This window comes from Antechinus flavipes, chromosome 1 (assembly GCF_016432865.1).
Source record: "Antechinus flavipes isolate AdamAnt ecotype Samford, QLD, Australia chromosome 1, AdamAnt_v2, whole genome shotgun sequence".
NCBI lineage: Eukaryota > Metazoa > Chordata > Mammalia > Dasyuromorphia > Dasyuridae > Antechinus > Antechinus flavipes.
Window position 1 is genome coordinate 285,380,923 of NC_067398.1, and position 21,828 is coordinate 285,402,750.

Genomic DNA, 21,828 nt, shown 5'->3' on the forward strand with positions numbered 1-21,828 from the left:
GCATTATCTTTCAGGAAAGAAGATGGACATTCAATGATATAGGTGAATTTCAAATATTTCTAATGAAAAGAACATAGCTAAACAAAAATTGATTTCCAAACACAGAACTCAAGAGAAACATAAAAAGATAAAAAGGAAAGAATTCTTGAGAACTATATTTCTGCTAGGGGTATACTTAGAGAATGCAAGTATAATTTGATTTTATTATGGTAATATGAAAGAAACTAAAGTGAAAAGGGGATCATATTGGAAAAAGAGGTAAAATAAGGGAAATTACATTGCATGAAGAGGCAAAGAAGATATATTATAATTGAAGGAAAGAAGGGAGGGGAATGATCCTTATGTGAATCTTACTCTCAGATTTGGCTCAAAGAGAGAATATCAGACATATTTGGTTTCACAGAGAAACTTGTCTCACCTTATAAGGAAGTGGAAGGGGAAAAGGGAAAGAAATGGAAAGACTAATAGAAGGGAAAACAAAAGTATTAGAGGAAAGGTGTGAAAAAAGGGAGGAGGGACTCTAAAGGGGAAGGGCTGGTTGAGTGAGCTGGTCATCAAAAGCAAAATACAGATGAGGAGGGAAGGGAGAAAAGAAAGAGAAAAGCATAACAGGGTAAATAAGATGGCAGGGAATAAAGAATTAGTTACTTTAACTGTGAGTGTGAATGGGATGAATTCTCCCATAAAACTCCCATAAGAAGCAGATAGCAGTCTGGATTAAAAGCCAGAATCTACAATATGATGTGTACAATTAATACATTTAAAGCATAGAGATGCATACAGAGTAAAGGTAAAGGGTTGGAGGAGAATCTATTATACTTTGGATGAAGTAAAAAAAAAAAAAAAAAAAAAAAAAGCAGGGATAGCAATCCTGATCTCAGATCAAGTAAAAGCAAAAATATGTTTTACTAAAGATAGATAATGAAGCAATATCAATGCTACACATATATGCACCAAGTGATATAGCATCCAAATTCCTAGAGAAGTTAAGAGAGATGCAAGAAGAAATAAACAGCAAAACTGTACTAGTGGGAGATCTCAACCTTGCTCTCTTAGAACTAGATAAATTGAACCACAAAATAAATAAGAAAGGAGTTAAGGAGGTAAACATGTTAAAAAAGTTAGGTATGATAGATCTTTGGAGAAAATTGAATGGAGATAGAAAGCAATTTAATTTTTCTCAGCAATTCATGGAACTTATACAAAAATTGACCATGTATTAGGGCATAAAAATCTCAAAATTAAATGCAGAAAGGCAGACATCATAAATGCATTTTTTGGGATCATGATGCAATAAAAATTACATGCAATAAAAGGCCAGGAGAAAATATACAAAAAGTTCATTGGAAATTAAATAATCTAATCCTAAATAATGAATGGGTAAAACAGCAAATTATAGACCCAATCAAAAATTTAATCCAAGAGAATAACAATAATGAGAAAACATTCCAAAATTTGTGGAACACATCCAAATGGGTATAAGGGGAAATTTTATATTTCTAGATGCTTACTTATATAAAATAAAGAAAAAGAAGATCAATGAATTGGCCTTACAACTAAAAAAGCTAGAAAACAGACAAATTAAATACCCACAATTAAATACCAAATTTGAAATTCTGAAAATAAAAAGGGAGATTAATAAAACTGAAAGTAAGAAAACAATTGAATTAATATATAAAACTGAGTTGTTTTATGAAAAAACCAACCAAATAGACAAATCTTTAGTAAATTTGATTAGAAAAAAGAAAGAGGAAAATCAAGTTGTTATTCTTAAAAACGAAAAAGGAGAACTTTCCACTAATGAAGAGGAAATTAGAGCAATTATTAGCAATTACTTTGCCCAACTTTATGCCAATAAATTTGATAACCTAAGTGATTGCCCAGATTAACAGACGAGAAAGTAAATTGCTTAAATAGTCCCATTTTAGAAAAAGAAATAGAACAAGCATCAACAAACTCCCTAAGAAAAAATCCCCAGGCCCAAAAGGATTTACATGTGAATTCTACTAAACATTTAAAGAACAATTAATTCCAATACTATATAAACTATTTGGAAAAATAGAAATGAAGGACTCCATCAAATTCCTTTTATGACAAGGACATGGTATTTATACTTAAACCAGGTAGGATGAAAGCAGAGAGAGAAAATTATAGATCAATCTCCCTAATGAATATTTGTTATGGGCCAGAACTCTGAACTTGAAACAAGGATTCTTACAAGGTGCTAATTCAGTGGAATTGATCAGACAATGGTTATCTAATTTAGCATGATGCTTAATAGTTCTCTAAGTTTAGTATCATTGATTTAATCTTACAACAAATAATGGTTTCCTAGTGATATAATGACTGGTTTATACTCACTGTAGAACATATAAACTGGGATAAACTGGGATAAACATATCAACTAAATAGATTCAGAAGGCAAAGAAGACAGGTGGGAGCTGCAACTCTCAGAACCAAGGAAGGAAATTCATTTCTACCTTCAATCAGTTTCCCGGTGGCTCTACTAGGGGACTGAGAGAGCTCAGATTGAAAGCTAGGGAAGACAAGCGGACTGGAGGCAAAGGACAAGCCCTTGGACTCAGATTCATTCATCCCATCTCACATCACCTTGGTGACAGGCTGTCTCTTGCATTTTCTCCACTGAAACTAAGACTCTGGAAGATGTTTAATAAAGCTAACTGGGCCCCAGGAAAAGGAGCAAGACTTTGAAAGAGATAATAAAGGATTTGAACTTTAACCCCTGGCTACTCTTGTGGTGATTACTGAACTGAAAAGAAGGCTGCTCCCAAGATCAGCAGAAAACCAAAATAAGAACATTGCAAATATTGATGCAAAAATCTCAAATAAAATATTAGCAATGAGATTATAGAAATTCATTCCTAGGATAAGACAGTGACCAAATAGGATTTAAACCAGGAATTTAGATGGGTCCAATATTAGGAAAACTATTAGCATAATCATCTATATCAATAACCAAACTAATAAAAATCATATGATTATCTTAATAGCCACTTTAAAACAATAGAGAGTTAAAAACACTAGAGAGTACAGAAATAAATAGACTTTTTCTTAAAATGGTCAGTAGCATCTATTTAAAACCATCAGCAAGCATCATATTTATTGGGACAAACTAGAACCATTCCCAATAAAATCAAGAATGAAACAAGGCTGCCCGCCATCACCATTAGTATTCAATATTGTTTAAAAATGTTAGCTTTGAAAATAAGGGAATAAAAAGAGACTAAAGGAATTAGAGTAGGTCATGAGGAAACCAAATTATCACCTTTTGCAGATAATATTATGGTATACTTAGAGAACCCTCAAGAATCAACTAAAAAACTATCAAAAACAATTCACAACTTTAGGAAAGTTTCAGTATACAAAATAAATACACATAAATCATCAGCATTTTAATATATTTACAATAAAGGCCAGAAGCAAGACATACAAAAAGAAATTCCATTCAAAATAACTGTTGATAGTATGAAGCATTTGGGAATCTATCTGCCAAGGGAAAGTCAGAAACTATATGAACACAACTACAAAACACTTTCCACACAAATAAAATCAGATCCAATCAGTTGGAAAAATATCAAGTGCTCATGGGTAGGCCAAGCAAATGTAATAAAAATGACAATACTACCTAAATTAATTTAATTATTTAGTGCCATATCAATCATACTCCCAAGAAAATTATTTTACAGATCTAAAAAAAAAAAAATAGTAACAAAGTTCATGGAAGAACAAAAGATCAAGAATTTCAAGGGGATTAATGAAAAAAAATGCTAATGAAGGTGGTCTAGCTGTGCCAGACCTAAAACTATATTATAAAGTAACTATTTAGTACTGGCTCAGAAATAAAGTAGTCAACCAGTGGAATAGGTTAGGATCACAGGACAAAATAGTCAATAACTATAGCAATCTATGTTTGACAAACCCAAAGATCCCAAGTTTTGGGATAAAAACTCACTCTTTGACAAAATTGCTGGGAAAATTGGAAACTAGTATAAAAGAAATTAGGGATCGACCCACACCTAACACCACATACCAAGATAAAATCTAAATGGGTTCATGATTTAGACATAAAGAGTGATCTTATAAGCAAATAAGAACATAAGATAGTTTATCTCTCAGATCTGTGAAGGAAGGAATTTGTGTTCAAAGAAGGACTAGAACTAATAATTAAACACCAGTTAGATAATTTTGATTATATTAAGTTAAAAAGTTTTTGTACAAAACAACTAATGCATAAGGAAAGCAATAAATTGGGAAATGATGTTTACATTTAAGGGTTCTGATAAAGGCCTCACTTCTAAAATACATAGAGAATTGACTCAGATTTATAAGACTCCAAGCCCTTCTCCAACTGATATATGGTCAAAGGATATGAACTGACAATTTTCAGGTGAAGAAATTGAAACTATTTCTAATCATATGAGAAGGTGCAATAAATCACTACTGATCAGAGAAATGAAAATTAAGACAACTCTGAGATATCCCTACACACCATTGGCTAAGATGACAGAAAAAGATAGGACAAATGTTGCAGGGGATGTGGGAAAACTGGGACACTGATGCATTGCTGATGGAACTGTGACCACATCCAACCATTCTGGAAAGCAATTTGGAACTATGTTTAAAAAGTTATCAAACTATACATACCTTTTGATCCAACAGTGTTTCTATTGGGCCTATATCCTAAAGAGATCTTAAAGAAAGGAAAGGGACCCACATGTGCAAAAATGTTTGTGATAGCCCTTTTTGTATTCACAAGAACGAAACTGAGTGGATGCCCATCAGTTGGAGAATGGCTGAATAAAATATGGTGCATTAATGTTATGGGATATTATTGTTCTGTAAGAAGTGATCAGCAGGATGATTTCAGAGAAGCTTGGAGAGACTTACATGAACTGGATGCTAAGTGAAATGAGCAGAAATAGGAGATCATTGTACATAGCAACATCAATATTATACAATGATCAATTCAACATTGATGGCAGTTCTAATGATCTTGGGATGAAGATAGCCATCTACACCCAGAAAGAGAACTAAATGTGGATCACAACATAACATTCTCACTCTTTTTGTTATTGTTTGCTTGCATTTTGTTTTCTTACTCATTTACTTGCTTTTTTGATCTGATTTTTCTCATACAGCAAGAGAATTGTATAAATATGTTTATATGTATTGGATTTAACATATATATTTTAACATGTTTAACATATATAGGATTGCTTGCCATCTAGGGGAGGGAATGAGAGGAAGGAGGAGAAAGTCTGAAACACAAGGCTATGTAAGGGTCAATGTCATCAAATTATCCGTACATATGTCTTGAAAATAAAAAGCTTTATAAAAAATATGTATGAACTTGCAAAATGTAAATCTATTTAACACTTTGATCTAATTTTGTCTATTAAAAGCTATTTTATTGTTCCAATCTTTAATTTTTTAAAAACCTTGAACATTTTTTTCAGTTTTTTGGACAATAGAATATGAATTTCCAATCTGAAGTCTATCAGAGTGCAATTTTTAATGAGCACTGCAATCAACTGTGCAGGACATTTTTTGCTATGCAATGGACAGATAGAAAATTTAGGTAAAATCTTTGCCCAGGTCAAGCTTTTTAGACTAATAGAAAGATGGGGTGGTATAATAGGTAGAAGGATAAACTGGAAAACTAAGTTCAAATGCTATGTCAGATGCTTTGCTACTCATGTAACACTAACTCACTCTGAGCTTAAATGTTCCGATTTGTAAAAATTAGTATGAGTTTGTGTTGGAATCCTTACTAACTGCTAACTAATTAGAGTTGATCTAATCTTACAAGAAGATGTTTTGGCCAGAACCTGAAACTAGGTACTAAGTAGAACTAATCAATACAAGACTTGTGTTCACACCTTTACTCATTGGAGTTCAATGAGTTCATACCTCCCTTGAAGCTCTTTGGGCCAAAGAGCACTATGGGAGAAAACCCATAATCCCTCTCTCTGGAAGGAGCATAAATAGGCCAATGGGCCAGTAGAAGGAGTTCTAGAGAGTGAAGACGCTACAAGTCGAGATTTCACCGGAATGACATGAAGAGTTGGAGCTGGCTGGAGGCTGAAGAAAGCAGAGGCAGAGGCTGAAGGACCAGACCTTTGGATTTGGCAACATTCGGAGAGAACACTTGGAACCAAGCAGAGAGATAGGCCTCTAAGCTAACCGGGCTATATTGGAGACGAGAGATAGGCCTCTAAGCTAACCGGGCTATATTGGAAATAATAAAAGATCTGAACTTTTATCACCTGGCTGTGTTTTGAGAAGAAAAAGCTCACAACAAGTTTGTAGGCTATAAATTTGTAGTAAGGATCAAATAAAGCAATATATGAAAAGGAATCAACAAACTTTGAAATGTTATATAAATAGTATCTTTATTATTATAGAATAAAACATTGCTTGAAAGAATCTTTTTTAAAAAGTTTCTTGAGGACAAGGCTTGATTTTATTTTGTCTTTTAATCACCAGGAGAGTTTTAATGTTTTTATTATTCAGTAGTTTCAATTTTGTCCATTTAAGATTTTCTTGGCAGAGATAACAGAGTGGCTTGCTCATTTTACAGATGAGAAAACTGAGGCAAACAGCCGCCACAATACTAGTGAGTATCTGAGGCCACATTTAAATTCATAAAGATGAATCTTTCTGATGTCTATACCATCAGAAATATGTACCATCAGACTGTACCATCGAACTGTGCAATACAGCTGTAACTATGTTAAATATGTAGAAGACAAATAAGCGTCTATGCAAAACATAATGCAGTTGTAAAATTTTTTCTGCTATGTAAGATTGTCAAGCTTTAGTAGAACCATAAGTGTTTTTTATTGTTACATGCAAACATTAAAATTATAATTTATCAATTAAAGAAAAAAACCATAGTATGTAGCATATATTGAAGGGCTTCATAAGTGCTTGTTTTAGCACTGGTCCTGGATTTAGGAGGGCTTGAGGTCAAAATCAGCCTCAGATCCTTAAGACTTACTAGCTTTGTGATCTTGGGCAATTTACTTAACCCTATTGCCTTGCCAAAATAATAAACAATAAAAGTAATGTGCTTGTCTTGACTAATTCCTGAAAATTATTGTAAGAAATTCAAGAGCTACAAAGAATGATAGGCTAGCTGTTCTTGAAAAGCTTGTATTCTAAAAGAATAAATTAAATAGCAAATAAGGAAATAGTATTAGAGTTTAATAGAGACTTCACAAAAGCCCAGTCATGCTCAAAGGACTGTTCTGATGGTGGCGATATTAAACTTTCAGTAATTAATTCAGAATTATAAAATTCAGAATATTAATAATATTCAGTTATTAATAATATATTATTAATTTGGTACTTAACAACATAATGATATTATAATTACTAATTATAAAATCAGGAACATTTGGCTACAAATGTAATCTTAATTTTCTGGCTTTAATTTACAAATAAAAATGGATGGTTCATAAAGGATAAAAGAAAGGAATACTTCCAACAGTTTGAGGAGAGAACTAAAGACTGCCTGTTATATTTCAACACCTATTTTGAGATCCTTTTGCTTACCAATGGAGGTCTGATTCACTAGGCTGTTTTGAGAATTGCGTTTAAATAAACTGTTAAACATTTTCAGTTTGTCTTTTAAAAGAAAAAGAATGCTAACTCATTGTGTTATAGCATAGTTTGCATACTATTATGGCTTTCACCATTGGTCATTTAAGGAGTCTGGTCCAGGGTAGACCCCAAATCAATCTATTTTATTAAAATTTTAATTTAATTTAATGACAAGGGGAAATGAGGTGGCACAGTAGATAGAGCATCAAGCCTGAAGTCAGGAGGACCTGAGTTCAAATCTGGCCTCAGACACTTAGCACTTCCAAGTTCTCTGACCTTAGACAAGTCACTTAACCCAATTGCCTCAGCAAAAAATAAATAAAAATTAATAACAAGCTAATAACACTTAAATAATAATCTAACGATTTAAGAATATTTTGAACTCAGAAAACATTTTTACTGATAAAGGCCTCATTTCCAAAATATATAGAGAATTGACTCTAATTTATAAGAAATCAAGCCATTCTCCAATTGATAAATGGTCAAAGGATATGAACAGACTATTCTCAGACAAAGAAATTGAAACTATTTCTAACCATATGAAAAGATGCTCCAAGTCATTATTAATCAGAGAAATGCAAATTAAGACAACTCTAAGATACCACTTCACACCTGTCAGATTGGCTAGAAAGATAATGTGGAATGTTGTTAGGGATGTGGGAAAACTGGGACACTGATACATTGTTGGTGGAATTGTGAATACATCCAACCATTCTGGAGAGCAATTTGGACCTATGCTCAAAAAGTTATCAAATTGTGTATACCCTTTGATCCAGCAGTGTTATTATTGGGCTTATATCCCAAAGAGATCTTAAAGAAGGGAAAGGGTCCTGTATGTGTAAGAATGTGTGTGGCAGCCCTCTTTGTAGTGGCCAGAAACTGGAACCTGAGTGGATGCCCATCAATTGGAGAATGGCTGAATAAATTGTGATAGATGAATGTTATGGAATATTATTGTTCTGTAAAAAATGACCAGCAGGATGATTTCAGAAAGGCCTGGAGAGACTTACATGAACTGATGCTGAGTGAAATGAGTAGGACCAGGAGATCATTATATACTTAATACTATATGATCATCAAGTCTAATGGACGTGGCCATCTCCAGCAATGAGATGACCCAAATCAGTTCCAATAGAGCAGTAATGAATTGAACTAGCTACACCCAGCAAAAGAACTCTGAGAAATGAGTGTGAACCACTTACATAAAATTCCCAAACCCTCTATTTTTGTCCACCTACATTTTTGATTTCCTTCACAGGTTAATTGTACACTATTTCAAAGTCCGATTCTTCTTGTGCAGCAAAATAACTGTATGGACATATGTGTGTATATATATATATATAGTATTTAACATATACTTTAACATATTTAATATGTATCAGTCTACCTGCCATCTGGGGGAGAGGGTGGGTGGAAGGAGGGGGAAAATTGGAACAAAAGGTTTTGCAATTGTCAATGCTTACCCATGCATATAACTTGTAAATAAAAAGCTATAATTACAAATTTTTTAAAAGAATATTTTGAAAATAAAAAATAAATAATGCAATAGCCAATAAAATAAATATTGAGCACCTAATGTATATAGAGGTTCGTAGAGGTTGTGCAGGACACCCACTAGTCTAAAAAGGTCACAGAGCAAGTAAGTGGCAGATCACAGATGAAAGCCCAAGTTCTTAAAGCCAATAATATACATGTCGAACTCATCAAATTAGAAAATAATAGTTCCATGAACCTAGGAATTTTATCCTTTTTTTAAATCTTTGTATCCCTAGCAACTATTACAGGGCTATATTGCTTTATAAAAGTTTTGTTTTGCTTCATAAAAGGTTTGTTCAATTAATTTATTTAATGAATTAGAGGAGAGAAAGTAAGTGAAAAGTCCTGATATTGCAATAGTGAAGAAAAGTGTAAAAAAGGACCTATACCATACTATAACATGTCAGTAATAGCAAACCAAGAGACTGTTGGATCGTATTTAGAACTGGAAAGAACATTGGAAATTATACACTCCCAATCCCTTATTTTCACTTTTGGCATCTGCAAAGCGAGTGATTTGCCTAAATTTGCAGAAGCAAGAGAGTTCTTACTTGAAATTGAGTAGTCTGTCTTCAAGCTCAGTGCCCTTTTGTAACAATGTTGTTACTTTCATATTTAAGATATATTTGCTGGTACTAAGTTGATAATTCAAAGAAATTTATTTTCCCATCAAAAAAGCATTTCCACTAACTAGTTATGATAATTAATAAGTTTCTCTAATCCTTCACTTACTTATCTATAAAAAATAATTTGAATAGAAGTTCCAAGATTCCTTTTAGCTCTGTGAGATATTAACAGCTCCAGGACTGAGCTCGATAAATTTTTATTTTCATCCATTGATATGTACAGAATATTATTCTTAAACAAAAGATGGGCCTTGGTTTCTGAGCGAAGCAAATTAAACTAATGTATTATTTAAAAAAAAAAAAAAAAAGATGTGTCAAACTTAAACTCAAGCTTCTAGTGCCAGGGCAACTAGAACCAAATTAAAATGTAACTGGCACATGTCTAACAAAATAAATAAAAATATAATATAAAATAGTGTTAATTTATGGTTTTCTAAGTCTCTATGTGACCTTCAGGGATCTATTTCTATTTGAGTTTAACATCATTAATTAATTACACTATTACATTAATTATATGGAATCTATCCCCCCTCCTTTTTTTTTTTCCTATTCAAGTCTGGACTCACCATTTTTCCAGTGATGTCATATAATTATGGCATAGTCTCCAAAGATAAGAATGGAGTGACTTGAGGTTTCTCAGAGTAGGCTGCCTTGCATTACAACCAAAAATTATGTAGAAAAGACCATCTGAGAAATGTATGTTCAAAAAGGAGAAAGACATGGCTGAACAAGTTGTGGCATAAAAATGTGGTAGAATACTACAATGCTATAAGAAATGACAACAGGAACAAGTTAAGAAAAACCTAAGAAGACTTATATGAACTAATGTCAAGTGAAATGAATAGAACCAGAACACTGTGCACAATAACAGTGATATGGTAATGAGGATTAACTCTGAAATAATTAGATACTCTGATCAATACAATGAATCACAACAATTGCAAACGACTCACACTAAATATATATATATATATATATTATCCACTTCCAAAGACAGAACTAATGAATTCAAAGCACATATCAGAGCATATTGTTCTTTATATTTTCTTGCATTTTTATTTTGAAACATAGATAATTTAGAAACGTTTTATATGACTTTACATGTACAGTGGGTATAATATTGCTTGCTTTCTTAATGATGGTGGAGAGGCTAGAGGGAAGGAGATAATTCATATTCAAAATTTTCAGAATGAATGTTTAAATAAAAAAGACAAGGAAAGAAGGTTATGAGACCAAAGAACAACCAATGACTAATTCATTTGTTTCATTGGTATGCACACGATGTCAAGAGCATGCATGAATTATTTATGGGAAAATAAGTATAAGAAGGCAAGTCATAAAAAGCCATAAGTTGTACCATTATTGGATATATCCACATGAAAGAAAACATAAATTCACTGAAATAACAAAGGCACAGGCAGAAAACCATGTATTATAGCAAGTGGATTTATAAACTTACCTATGCATAATTAAGCAAAGACAACATTTGTCCTTTATTTCAGCAACAAGCAAATTTCTCCCAGATTCGGAAAAATCATCTTCTGAAAGCTTTCAGCTTAAGACTTATTCATAGTAATAATAGCTGACATTTATAACCTCTTAAGGTTTATAAAGTGTTTCTCATACACTAATTCAACTAATCCTAATCTAAGGGCTTGCTCTAAAAAAGGGCATGTTATTTTTAATTTATATCTTTTATATAATATGCTACAAATGAGTTTCAAACCACCATCAATTAGAAAATTCTTTCCCATTTCAGACTTTTCAGTGTAATGCAATTGAAGTTTCTTCCTGTTTCTATGACTACTATTAAACCTGCTTTCTGAACAATACAGATGATTATTTTAACTTTCAACAAAACACTTTTTCCAACCACTACATAATGAATTACCTAATGTTTTAAATTTGAAAATATATGTGACTATTAAAGCCTGAATGACTAGTGAATATATATCAAAGATCTCCCTAATGATTCTATGTAATTTATTTCGGAACTTAAAACAAGATAAGAAACTGAATAATTTTAGTAAGTATGGGTGGAAGTATTCCACCACAACCTATAGTTTGTTTTTTTTTTTTTTCATTACTGCCAAGTTAACCCACTTGAAAGATGTAAACTTTTTTATTTCATAAAAAAAGTTCAACTAAGCAGTGATCCTTCAGAAAACAAATATCACCAAAAAGAATTGCTTATTAGAATTCAGAATACATAAATTATAGTTACAATTATTTTCTCACAAATATATAATCATAAATAGAAATGGTTCATTCATTTAGCAAAAGCAAGGAAAAAGTATCAATAGTCCCAATGTTGTACAAAGATAGGAACCTTCTATAATAAGAAATAGTTTTCAGATTATTTTAAAATTTGAATTTAGTTGTTCATGTATTAGTCTCACCTGATAGAATTTAAGTTCCTAGGAGGTAAGGATTCTTTCATTGTTGCCTCTGAACCATATAATGGGCACTTAATTAATATGTTTATTGAATGAATATTTTCTTTAAGAGACTTTTATGAACCTCCATTAACCTGAGATTAATTTTATTTCTTCATTAAGTCAATCAAATTTTGAACTTCAAGTGGATCTAGAAGACATCTAATTAAAATGGCTTCCTGAAATGCCTTTATTTTCTAAGCTTCTCCATGAGAGACTATCAGATTCAAAAGAGAAGTTTCTGTTGTTGGTTCTTCTACCAATTATAGAAGGAATTCCAGCCCAAATAACAAAAAGCAAACACCACAAAAGGAAAATGCATCGATATGAGCCACTGAATACCTGACCTGCCTTATTTAGTGATAAAAGGTTCTTAGTATTCTCAGAATAATATAGGCATCTCAAATAAGAGTTGGCTTTCAATTTATTTTACATTTATGGATAACCAACAAAGCAGGAATTTACTGAATACCCACTATGTACAAGGAAACAGGGACAATAGATTTGTACCATAAGGACCATTTCTGACAATTACTTGGGAACATACAGCATTGGTCATTTCTCTTATCAGGATCTCATTTTCCTCACTTTTAAAATAAGGAAATTGTACCAGGTGACTTCTAAAGTCAACCCTACCATTAAACCCCTTTTCAACATACAAGTGGTTTTTAATAGTTCTGTACTTTGAAATATAATCAGCTAAAAAACTCTTCTCATAATTGAAATATAATTATTCTGTATCTAACTATTTAATAGGCATAAGTTTGTTAGAACCAGAGATGCTTAAAATAAGAAAAAGGGGAATTTGCCTCATAAAAAATCTATGTTGAAACTATATCTCCAAACCTGCGTTTGCTTATGTTACCAAAAAGTTTTGTATTTGTATCTACTATGGGATAGAGTGAAGAATGAGAATGTAAGAAATTGCCTGGACTCTTGCAGTATAATCTAAAGTTTAGGATAGAGGGAGGTGAGGAAAGATACATTTAAAGCTCATCCTTTCTATGTCTTCCAGGTATGAAGAAAAATTACAACCAAAATAAAAGGAAACAGTATCTGCCAAATATTACTTATGCCCAACAGATATAGAAAGAAATATAACCATTCTCCAATTATCCCTGAAATGCCATTAGACATACACATGAAGAGAGCAGGAATTCATTATCTGTCTTAACGAAAACAGTTAAAGATATTTCTAATAAAAAACACAATATTTTAGGATATTTAAGTGATAAAGGATAGTAAAAGATGCAAGTATTCATCTTGTCTCTATTCCCAATTAAAAGAAACATTCTTTTGAACATTTCGTATCACTAATTGGATGGAAAAATGGACATGTGGTGAGCAGATTAGCTTAAAAAAAAAAACCAAAACCTGACTTCAACATAATGTCAGGAAAAAAAAAAAAAAGAGCAGTCTCTAATTTATTTGCTTATCACAAAACCTGATTGATTATGTTATTCCAAATGGCCACAGGGGATTATCTATTTTGGGGGGTGTCAGTTTTAAAGTAAAACTAGGACATGGAAAAGATTTTTAAAGCTTTAAAAAACATTGGATAGAAGGAGGTGGTAGGGAAAAAAGAAACATAATGCAGATAACAAAAAAATATATTTATACCTGCAGTTTGAGAGCAGTACATCTGATCAAAAAAGTCTTTCATCATCATGGGTGTCTAAAATTATTGACCCAGGACACTGAATAATGGACTCTGCATAACGCAGAGAAGTCAATAATTAAGCAAAATAGTCTATCCCTGGGTTGCTAAAAGATCCATTTCTGCAGGCAGAAAAATATATTCTTTCCTTTGTAATAAAATAATCACATAAATGTTCATTGACATTTACCTTTGGGTGAAAATATTCTCTTTGCAGAAAGAAAATACAACAGTTAAGATTGTTTTTTGCTAGAATCTGTTTGGTTTTTTTTTTTTTTTAAGCAAATACAGAGATAAAAAAAGAAGTGTAATTTTTGAAGACTGACCAAAAGAGTAGAACAGAAGAAGACTAACAAGGTTGTCCATTCGTCACTGAATCCACACAGAATTTTAGGCACAGTTATTTTCAACTCTGATTCATGACCCAGTGGAATACACTTACTACAGAAGAAGAATAAAGGTACAAATAGTGTCCAGCAACACATTTCCCATGGCTTTACATGTGATATGTTCAATCCATGAAATTACAGCAAATTCTACCATATTAAAAATACCAAATGCCCTTAAAAAATTATTTTAAAAAGGAAGATACACTATTCATTTCCTTACTATTTGTCACTTATTATGGAAGCCTTCATTTGCTCTTTAATTTTAGTATCTAGAAATTTTCCAGAAATGACAACTGAATTTTATGTAGCAACTTAAATTTTACAAAGCACTTTCTACAATTACCTTATTTGGATCTTCTCTTAACTCTGTGAGCTAGTATGTGTATATTATTGTCATTAAACAGATAAACAAATTGTTGAGGCACACAACAATTGATGAGGTTAGAATTCTTATACCAATTTTGTAGATGAATCTTAGGGAGATAAAGAGACTACTTAACAGTCATATAGCTAATGCCAGATTTGAAATCAGGTCTTATTGACTTTGAGGGAATGTGTTAAAGTATAAAGGATATTGAACATGGAAGTCAAGCAATCAAGATTTACAATCATCCTGTTACTTCCTACCTTGCTTAAGTAGGAAGGTAGGTAGATATCCAGAGATATCATGGACTTCATTTTCCTCATGTGCAAAAATGATAGGGTCTGACTTGATGACTTTAGGTATTAACAATCACACTCAAGAGTTCCATTATTTTGTTGTGCCACAGTTTCCTTTTATTTTCCTGCCTCAGTTTCTCTAGATTGTTCTGCCTCAATCCCCCTGGTTGTAATCCCCTTTACTGACCATTAGGACTGAGATAATTAGGCCTGGGAGCCCTGACCATTAGCATTTGTAGAGCCAGAAATTGCAGATGAGTTACTGGGAGATATGCTTTCATATCTCTAAATTCTAGACTTTCTGTCTCCAGTGACTACCCCCTTCACTCCCAGTTTATCAGAATTTATGGTCCTATCCCCAACCTGTCAGAACCGAATTGATGGTCCCTGCCTGGAAATTCCCACTGTTTATCAATGTTTGGACTTCACCCCTTGCCTTTGTCTCCCCTGATGGCTTAGAGCCACATATAAAAATCATTGGAATCTCACATTCAGTGCTAGATTCTTTGAGTCCAAATCAGCCCTGGAGGCAGAATGGATTCTGCTCTGCCTTCAGACTATCTCTCCCTCTCAGAAACCCAAATAAAATATTAAAAACTCTCTAATTTCTATCATGCCTCAGTTTCTCCAGCATTACAATTTTATATCCAAAGAGCCTTCACTGAAGTGCTAAAATAATAATAACTACTTTAGCCAATAGCTTACAAACACACTGCAATGGATCAGATTAGCTGTCACCTTGGAAACCAGAGATCACAATCCAGAGAATGCCAAATAGATTTTAATAAAACTGACATGGACATAGGGAGAAATGTTGCATATAGGGCAATACTAAGTGAATGAACTTCTGAGATGCATTCCATAGATTTAAGCAACAAGGCACAGAACATCAACATGTATGAGGCAAGTCATCATTATAGGAAAAAAAATAATATCCCAAGTGTGCCTTATTAGCAATTTTGCCTGCTCCTGTTTGTCCTGCCTGAACCAGTAGAATAATCATATTTTCTGAACCAAAAATTGAGATACACAGATATTGCTTTTTCCAAAGTTTTGTTCAGTGTGTACTTACTATTCCTGAAGCTAGGACTGGCCCAAATGATTGCTGAAGAATAATAAACAACACATTTATATAGTACATTCTGTTAAAATATGAGCTACCCCACCATAGGAATTGGTTCAATCTAGTATTTTTGTCACCAGGTCTGGCTTGCAGTATGTGCTTAATAAATATCTATGGTTAACTGATTGTATTAAGATTTACAAAGCCCTCTGTTCGTAATAGCCAAGTGGGATAGGTAGCATAGATTCTAATTTCAAAAAAACACAATAATCTTTTACTTGAAAGTGTTCCTCTTGCCAGATAACAGTCTTCTGGGATGAATCAGCTACATTTGAAGGAGTGTTGTGTCCATTCTTTTCTCTGGATTGCTTTTTCACAAATTGTGGCAAAAAACACACTTTTTATAATCCATCAGAAATGAATACTGCCTTTTTAATGTATATTGTCTTATAACAAAGATAAATTAGAGGGAGTGAATCTTCATATGCAAAATTAGAAAATTATATGTCATTACAAATTCATATTGATTTGTTATAGATGTGGTTTAGTTGCATAAAGGCAATAAAAACACTTTTATAAGGAAAATAAACATAATTACCTTTACCAAAGAACAAGAAAGGAAAAATGTATTAAATATGCATATGGGAGAAAATATCAATGGGAAGAAAAATACTTAAGCTTAACAAACAATCTTCTGGACTTTTCCCACATCCCTCAAGTTCAATAATAGAAAAAAAAGTATGAACAGATAATAGCTATTACTGATACTTTTGTGGTACACATTTAAAAGTGGGTTCTCTGTGGTCAAAGGAAGTCTTAGGTAATGAACTATAATCTCTTAGACTTCATCTTTAAATCATATTTAGAGGGCCTAGTAGATAGGGCACTAGACCTGGATTCAGAAAGATCTGAGTTCAGATTTGATTATGGACTCTTACTATCTGTGTGACCCTGAGTCAATCTCTTGACAGTTGCATATCTCACTTTCCTTATATGGATAATCATATTTATAAAGCCCTTTGCAACCCTTAAGGTGCAATATAAATGCTATCATTATCATTATCACATTACATTACAAATTTCAAAGGACTTCAGAGGAACTCAGATATTTCATCTGTGAATTTTTACTTCTTCCTGGGCAAGAATCTTCTCAACCCCTTGGATAACAGAAAATGACTCTAGTTTCTAATGGGGCACATTGGAGCTCTTTATTGAGGACTAACTATAGAGGGAGGAAGAAAAGATTCCCATAACTCTGCTAAGTAAATACCACAATTTATTCCGTTTTTACAATTTATTCATTTTACAAGATGACAGCCACTAAGTACTAGAGACAGGATTCATGCCCAGGTATCTCCTCTTTTAAAGTCCTACATTCATAAGATCCTAGAATCTCAGAGATATTGGAAATCCCATTAGTCATTCAATCTAACACTTTCAGAGGAGGAAACTTCAAAATTAAATCACATGCTCAAAGTTACTAGGTAGACAAATAGTAAAGGTCAAATTTGAACTCAGGTCCTCTGACTTCCAAACCAGAAGCCTTTCCACTGATTCACTCTTTCTTTGATCCTTTTCACCAGAATCTTGACTCAAAAAACAGATCCTGTACACAACATATTTCAAGTACAATGAGATTTTATAAATCCAGAAACAGAAATGGACCGCCTAATTTTACTAAGTCAAAGAAATTTTGAAAAAAAACTTAAAATTTTAGAACCATTTTCCATTCTTTTTATGCATTTTATCTAATTTCTCCTTCAATATTAATGATACTTTCTCTTTTAAAAGTAAAGAAATACACATTCATTAAATACCTACAAGGTACAGAATTCATTCTAGGTACTGAGGGTCATGTTGTGGTTTAGTTCACCTGACAAGCCAGTTTGCCAGGAGAGTTGTCGAGCATAATACAGCTTCTTGCATCCACAGACAAGAGTTAAATGAATGTGGACACCAAAGGACTCATTCCAGAGGTGCTAATTCTCACTAAATAGAGTTAACAAAGTTTCTCTAAGACCTTCAAAGAACACAGAGTTTAGATGGAAAAACTAGGACCCTATGACCAGTTATTCAAAAAATCCAAATCTCATTTATAACTATCTTATAATTTTAGATGGGATGGTACTTCTTAATCTTAGGATGAAATTCTGACAGATAATATATTACCTTCCTCTAAAAGTAAGATGAGACTACAATGCAAAATGAGTGCATGAACACCTATACAGGCGATAGAAAAATACTAAAATATATTCCATTTTATGATAAGGAATGCTGACATTTTAGAGCAAATCCAAATTCAGTTCATATTTGAGTTGACAGAAGAATGCTAATACATCAAATCTATGGGCTATTAGTGAGCACTGGTAATAGTCTTAAAGAAATAATAAAAGATTGTCCTCAGAATTTCAGCAGGGATAAAGTGAATAAAGGGTTGTACTTTAAAAGCATCAGTCTAAACTGCTAACAACTTAAGCAACATAGTTGAACATCCAAGTTGGAAGAAACTTAAAGAGCTTATCAAACCCAGTCTATTAACTAAATATGAGTGTCTTCTACAAAATCTCAAAGAAATGCTTACCTAACTTCTGCTTAAAGATTGACAAAAGTAGAGAATTTGCAACCTGATGAAACATCCTGTTCCATTTCTGAATAACTCTAATAGTTTAGAGTTGAAATCTACCTCTATGCCATGAATACCCACATATCCTATTTCTGCCTTCTGGCACCAAAAAAAAAACAAATCTCATTTTCCTTCTGACAGCTTTTAAAATCCCAGAAGATAACTATCATGTGCCTCCTAAGAACAGGATATACCATTATTTCTTCAATAGCTCTTTATCTGACATGATTTTGATTCTGCCTTACCCCTACTTCCAACACACAGTGAATAAAACACAAATTTACCTTATGAGATACCAAGCACTTTATGAACACCAAGATACCTTTTTTAAAAACAAAATGTCTCTACTCTTTACACTATAGGAAGTTATTTCCAGAATCTATTAGTTTCCTTAATTGAAATTATATGTACTTTCAATTTGATTCGAATGTATCTAATGCCTTATTACTGTTCTCTGAGTATTTCTTAGAGTATAAGAAGAAAGAAATAGGGTGGGTAAGAAATACCCCCCTGTGCTTGCCTAAGTTGATTTTACTTTTGAAAATCTGTACCATGAGCTTATGTCAAAATGCATAAAATTATATCAAAGTTGAAGGCAATATTTTTACGTTAATTTCTGAAGTAAAAGGTTTTTCTTATTCTACAGATGCTTAAATGACCAATTAATTCTACTGTCATTAAATTACTAAACCACTCTTTGATATCTAGCAGCAGTTTTATGACTCATCAATAACTGTTGCTAGAGTACTCACCAGAACATTCATCACTCTTTTCGCTTTAGCCCAAGAGGTACAACAGGCCCGCTCACAAGGGGCGAGCAGACACGCGCGCGCTTGCGCGCGCACACACACACACACACACACACACACACACACACACACACATACTTTCCCAATTTATTTCCTAGATTGAAGCTTTAAAATTTTCTTAAAGTTTTTCCCACTTTCAAACTGACCCCTGAATGCAACTTTCCTGAGATTTTCAAATTGTATTTGAGCAGATTAATGAACAGAAAAGTTCAGCCAAGCTAGTCACAGTGTCTACAAAGCTTTCAGCATGGGATTAAATAGGTCACTAAATAGTTTAGTCTAATAACACCTACCAAGTTTTTTAAATAACAATTTTCATCAAAAGTGAAAATCTGTATTATGCTATGATAATTCTCCAGAAGAAAATAGTCTATGATCTTATGATTATTGTCAAATGAATCAAGACTTCTATTATTATAGTGAAAAAGAAACAAACTATTAATATAGAAATAAGAAGTGTCTCTACTCAAGTATTTTTATTCAGGACTAAAAGAAAAAGAAAACTCATGCAAAATACTGTGTTCCATTGATAACTTTAAAGGTAATTTTTGAAGAAGCTGTAGTATTTCTGAAAGTGATCCCTTAAAAATCCTCAAAATAATATGCTGTATTATGTTTCATATTTTTTAAAAATTAAAATTTTATTGGTATAATTCAGTTTGAGCAGTGGATAGAGCACTAGCCCTGAAGTCAGGAAGACCTAAATTCAGATCTGGCCTCAGACAATTAACACTTCCTAGCTATATGACCCTGGGCAAGTCATTTAATCCCAATTGCTTCAGGAAAAAAAAAAAAAAAAGATATCATTTGGTTTTATATCAGCCATATTTCCCAGGTTATCCCTTTTTACTCTTTGTAACAAATTTTTCAAAGGTGGGGAGAGTTTAGCAAAACAAAGTAATACATTATAGAAGTCAGACATTTTGTATAATATTCCTCCACATATGTAAAGGATTCCTAGGTAGGTGCCACCTAATATCCCTTCTTTGGAGTCAAGCAAGGGTCAGTTTTGATTTTTGTTACCATTGCTGATGTTCTTTCCATTTTGATTTATGTATGTGATAATTCTAGTTTTGCTTACTTCATTTTACATCAGGTCATCTAAGACTTGCTATTCTTTTTTGTATTCATCCTATCATAATTTCTCATATGACAGTAATGTTTCATTACATTAATGAATAATAAATTGTCTAGTACCTCTTACTTGATAGAATAACTCCCATGTATAAGTAGTCATTATTTAAATTATTAAAACATAATAGCTTCGATTTTATAGTGTTCATTGGATCATAGAATTATTTTAGGGGTGATTTTTTACAAGAACTTTTTTTTAATATTCAGGGATTAAATTCCTCTACTTGGGATCTAATATATATCTGTCTAATGATAACAGATAATATATATCTGTCTAATGATAATATTGTTCCAGTTTAAAAAAAAATGAGGGCAAATTCTGTAAACTATAGGCTTAGTGAGCTTGATTTTTATTCCCCACAAAAATATAGAACATAAAAGAATGCTGTACAAGCATTTAGAATTCAAGAAGATGACTGAATCAAACAATCAGTATGGCTTCATTAAGAACATGTCATTATAGGTTAACTTTTTTTCTTTATTTGACAAGGTACATTGGTAGAATTTCATAGGACTAGCATATACAAATCTTATAAAAACATTTTTTCTCATTATTTTTGTATGGATGGAGAGACATGCACTCTATGAGAATTGGGTTAATAATCAGTAGCAAGGTGGATGTCAATTTAGAAGGAAGTTACTTCAACAAGATTATACAATAATCAATTCTGACGGAGTTGACTCTTTATAACAATGAGGTGATTCAGACCAATTCCAATAGACTTGTGAGGGAATCATCTAGATGGTTTGGAAAACTTAAATAAGTGGTCTGGACATAATTCCATAGATTACTGGAAGTCTCATGAGATTCTTGAGCCAAGGAATGACATAACAGAAATTATCTACATACTTCTCATTTTAGGGCCAGCCTCCACTAATTTAGAACTAGAACACCAATTTGTTAAGGTATATGAAGTACATGATCTAAATAAGCAGGACTATATTACTGAAGAAATCATGGATCTTGTGATGAACTATCTAGATTTTCTTAGGAAATTTCCAAAATATCTGTGGAAGGGAAATACTTTTAATGTATTATACATATAAAAGAAATTATTCAAAGGAGTTTCAGGACAGAGCCAAGATAGCATAGTGAAGCCAGGAAGCTGCTCAAGCTCTTCTAGGAAGGGAACCCACAAGAAACCAAGCCTTTGAACAAAGTCTGATGGAATGAAATCACTCTCCAGCTCAAGACAGATTGTAAATACTTCAAGAAAGATCAGTCTCAGTGGAGTAAAAGGGATACACAGCCCCGCTCAGACAGTCTGGG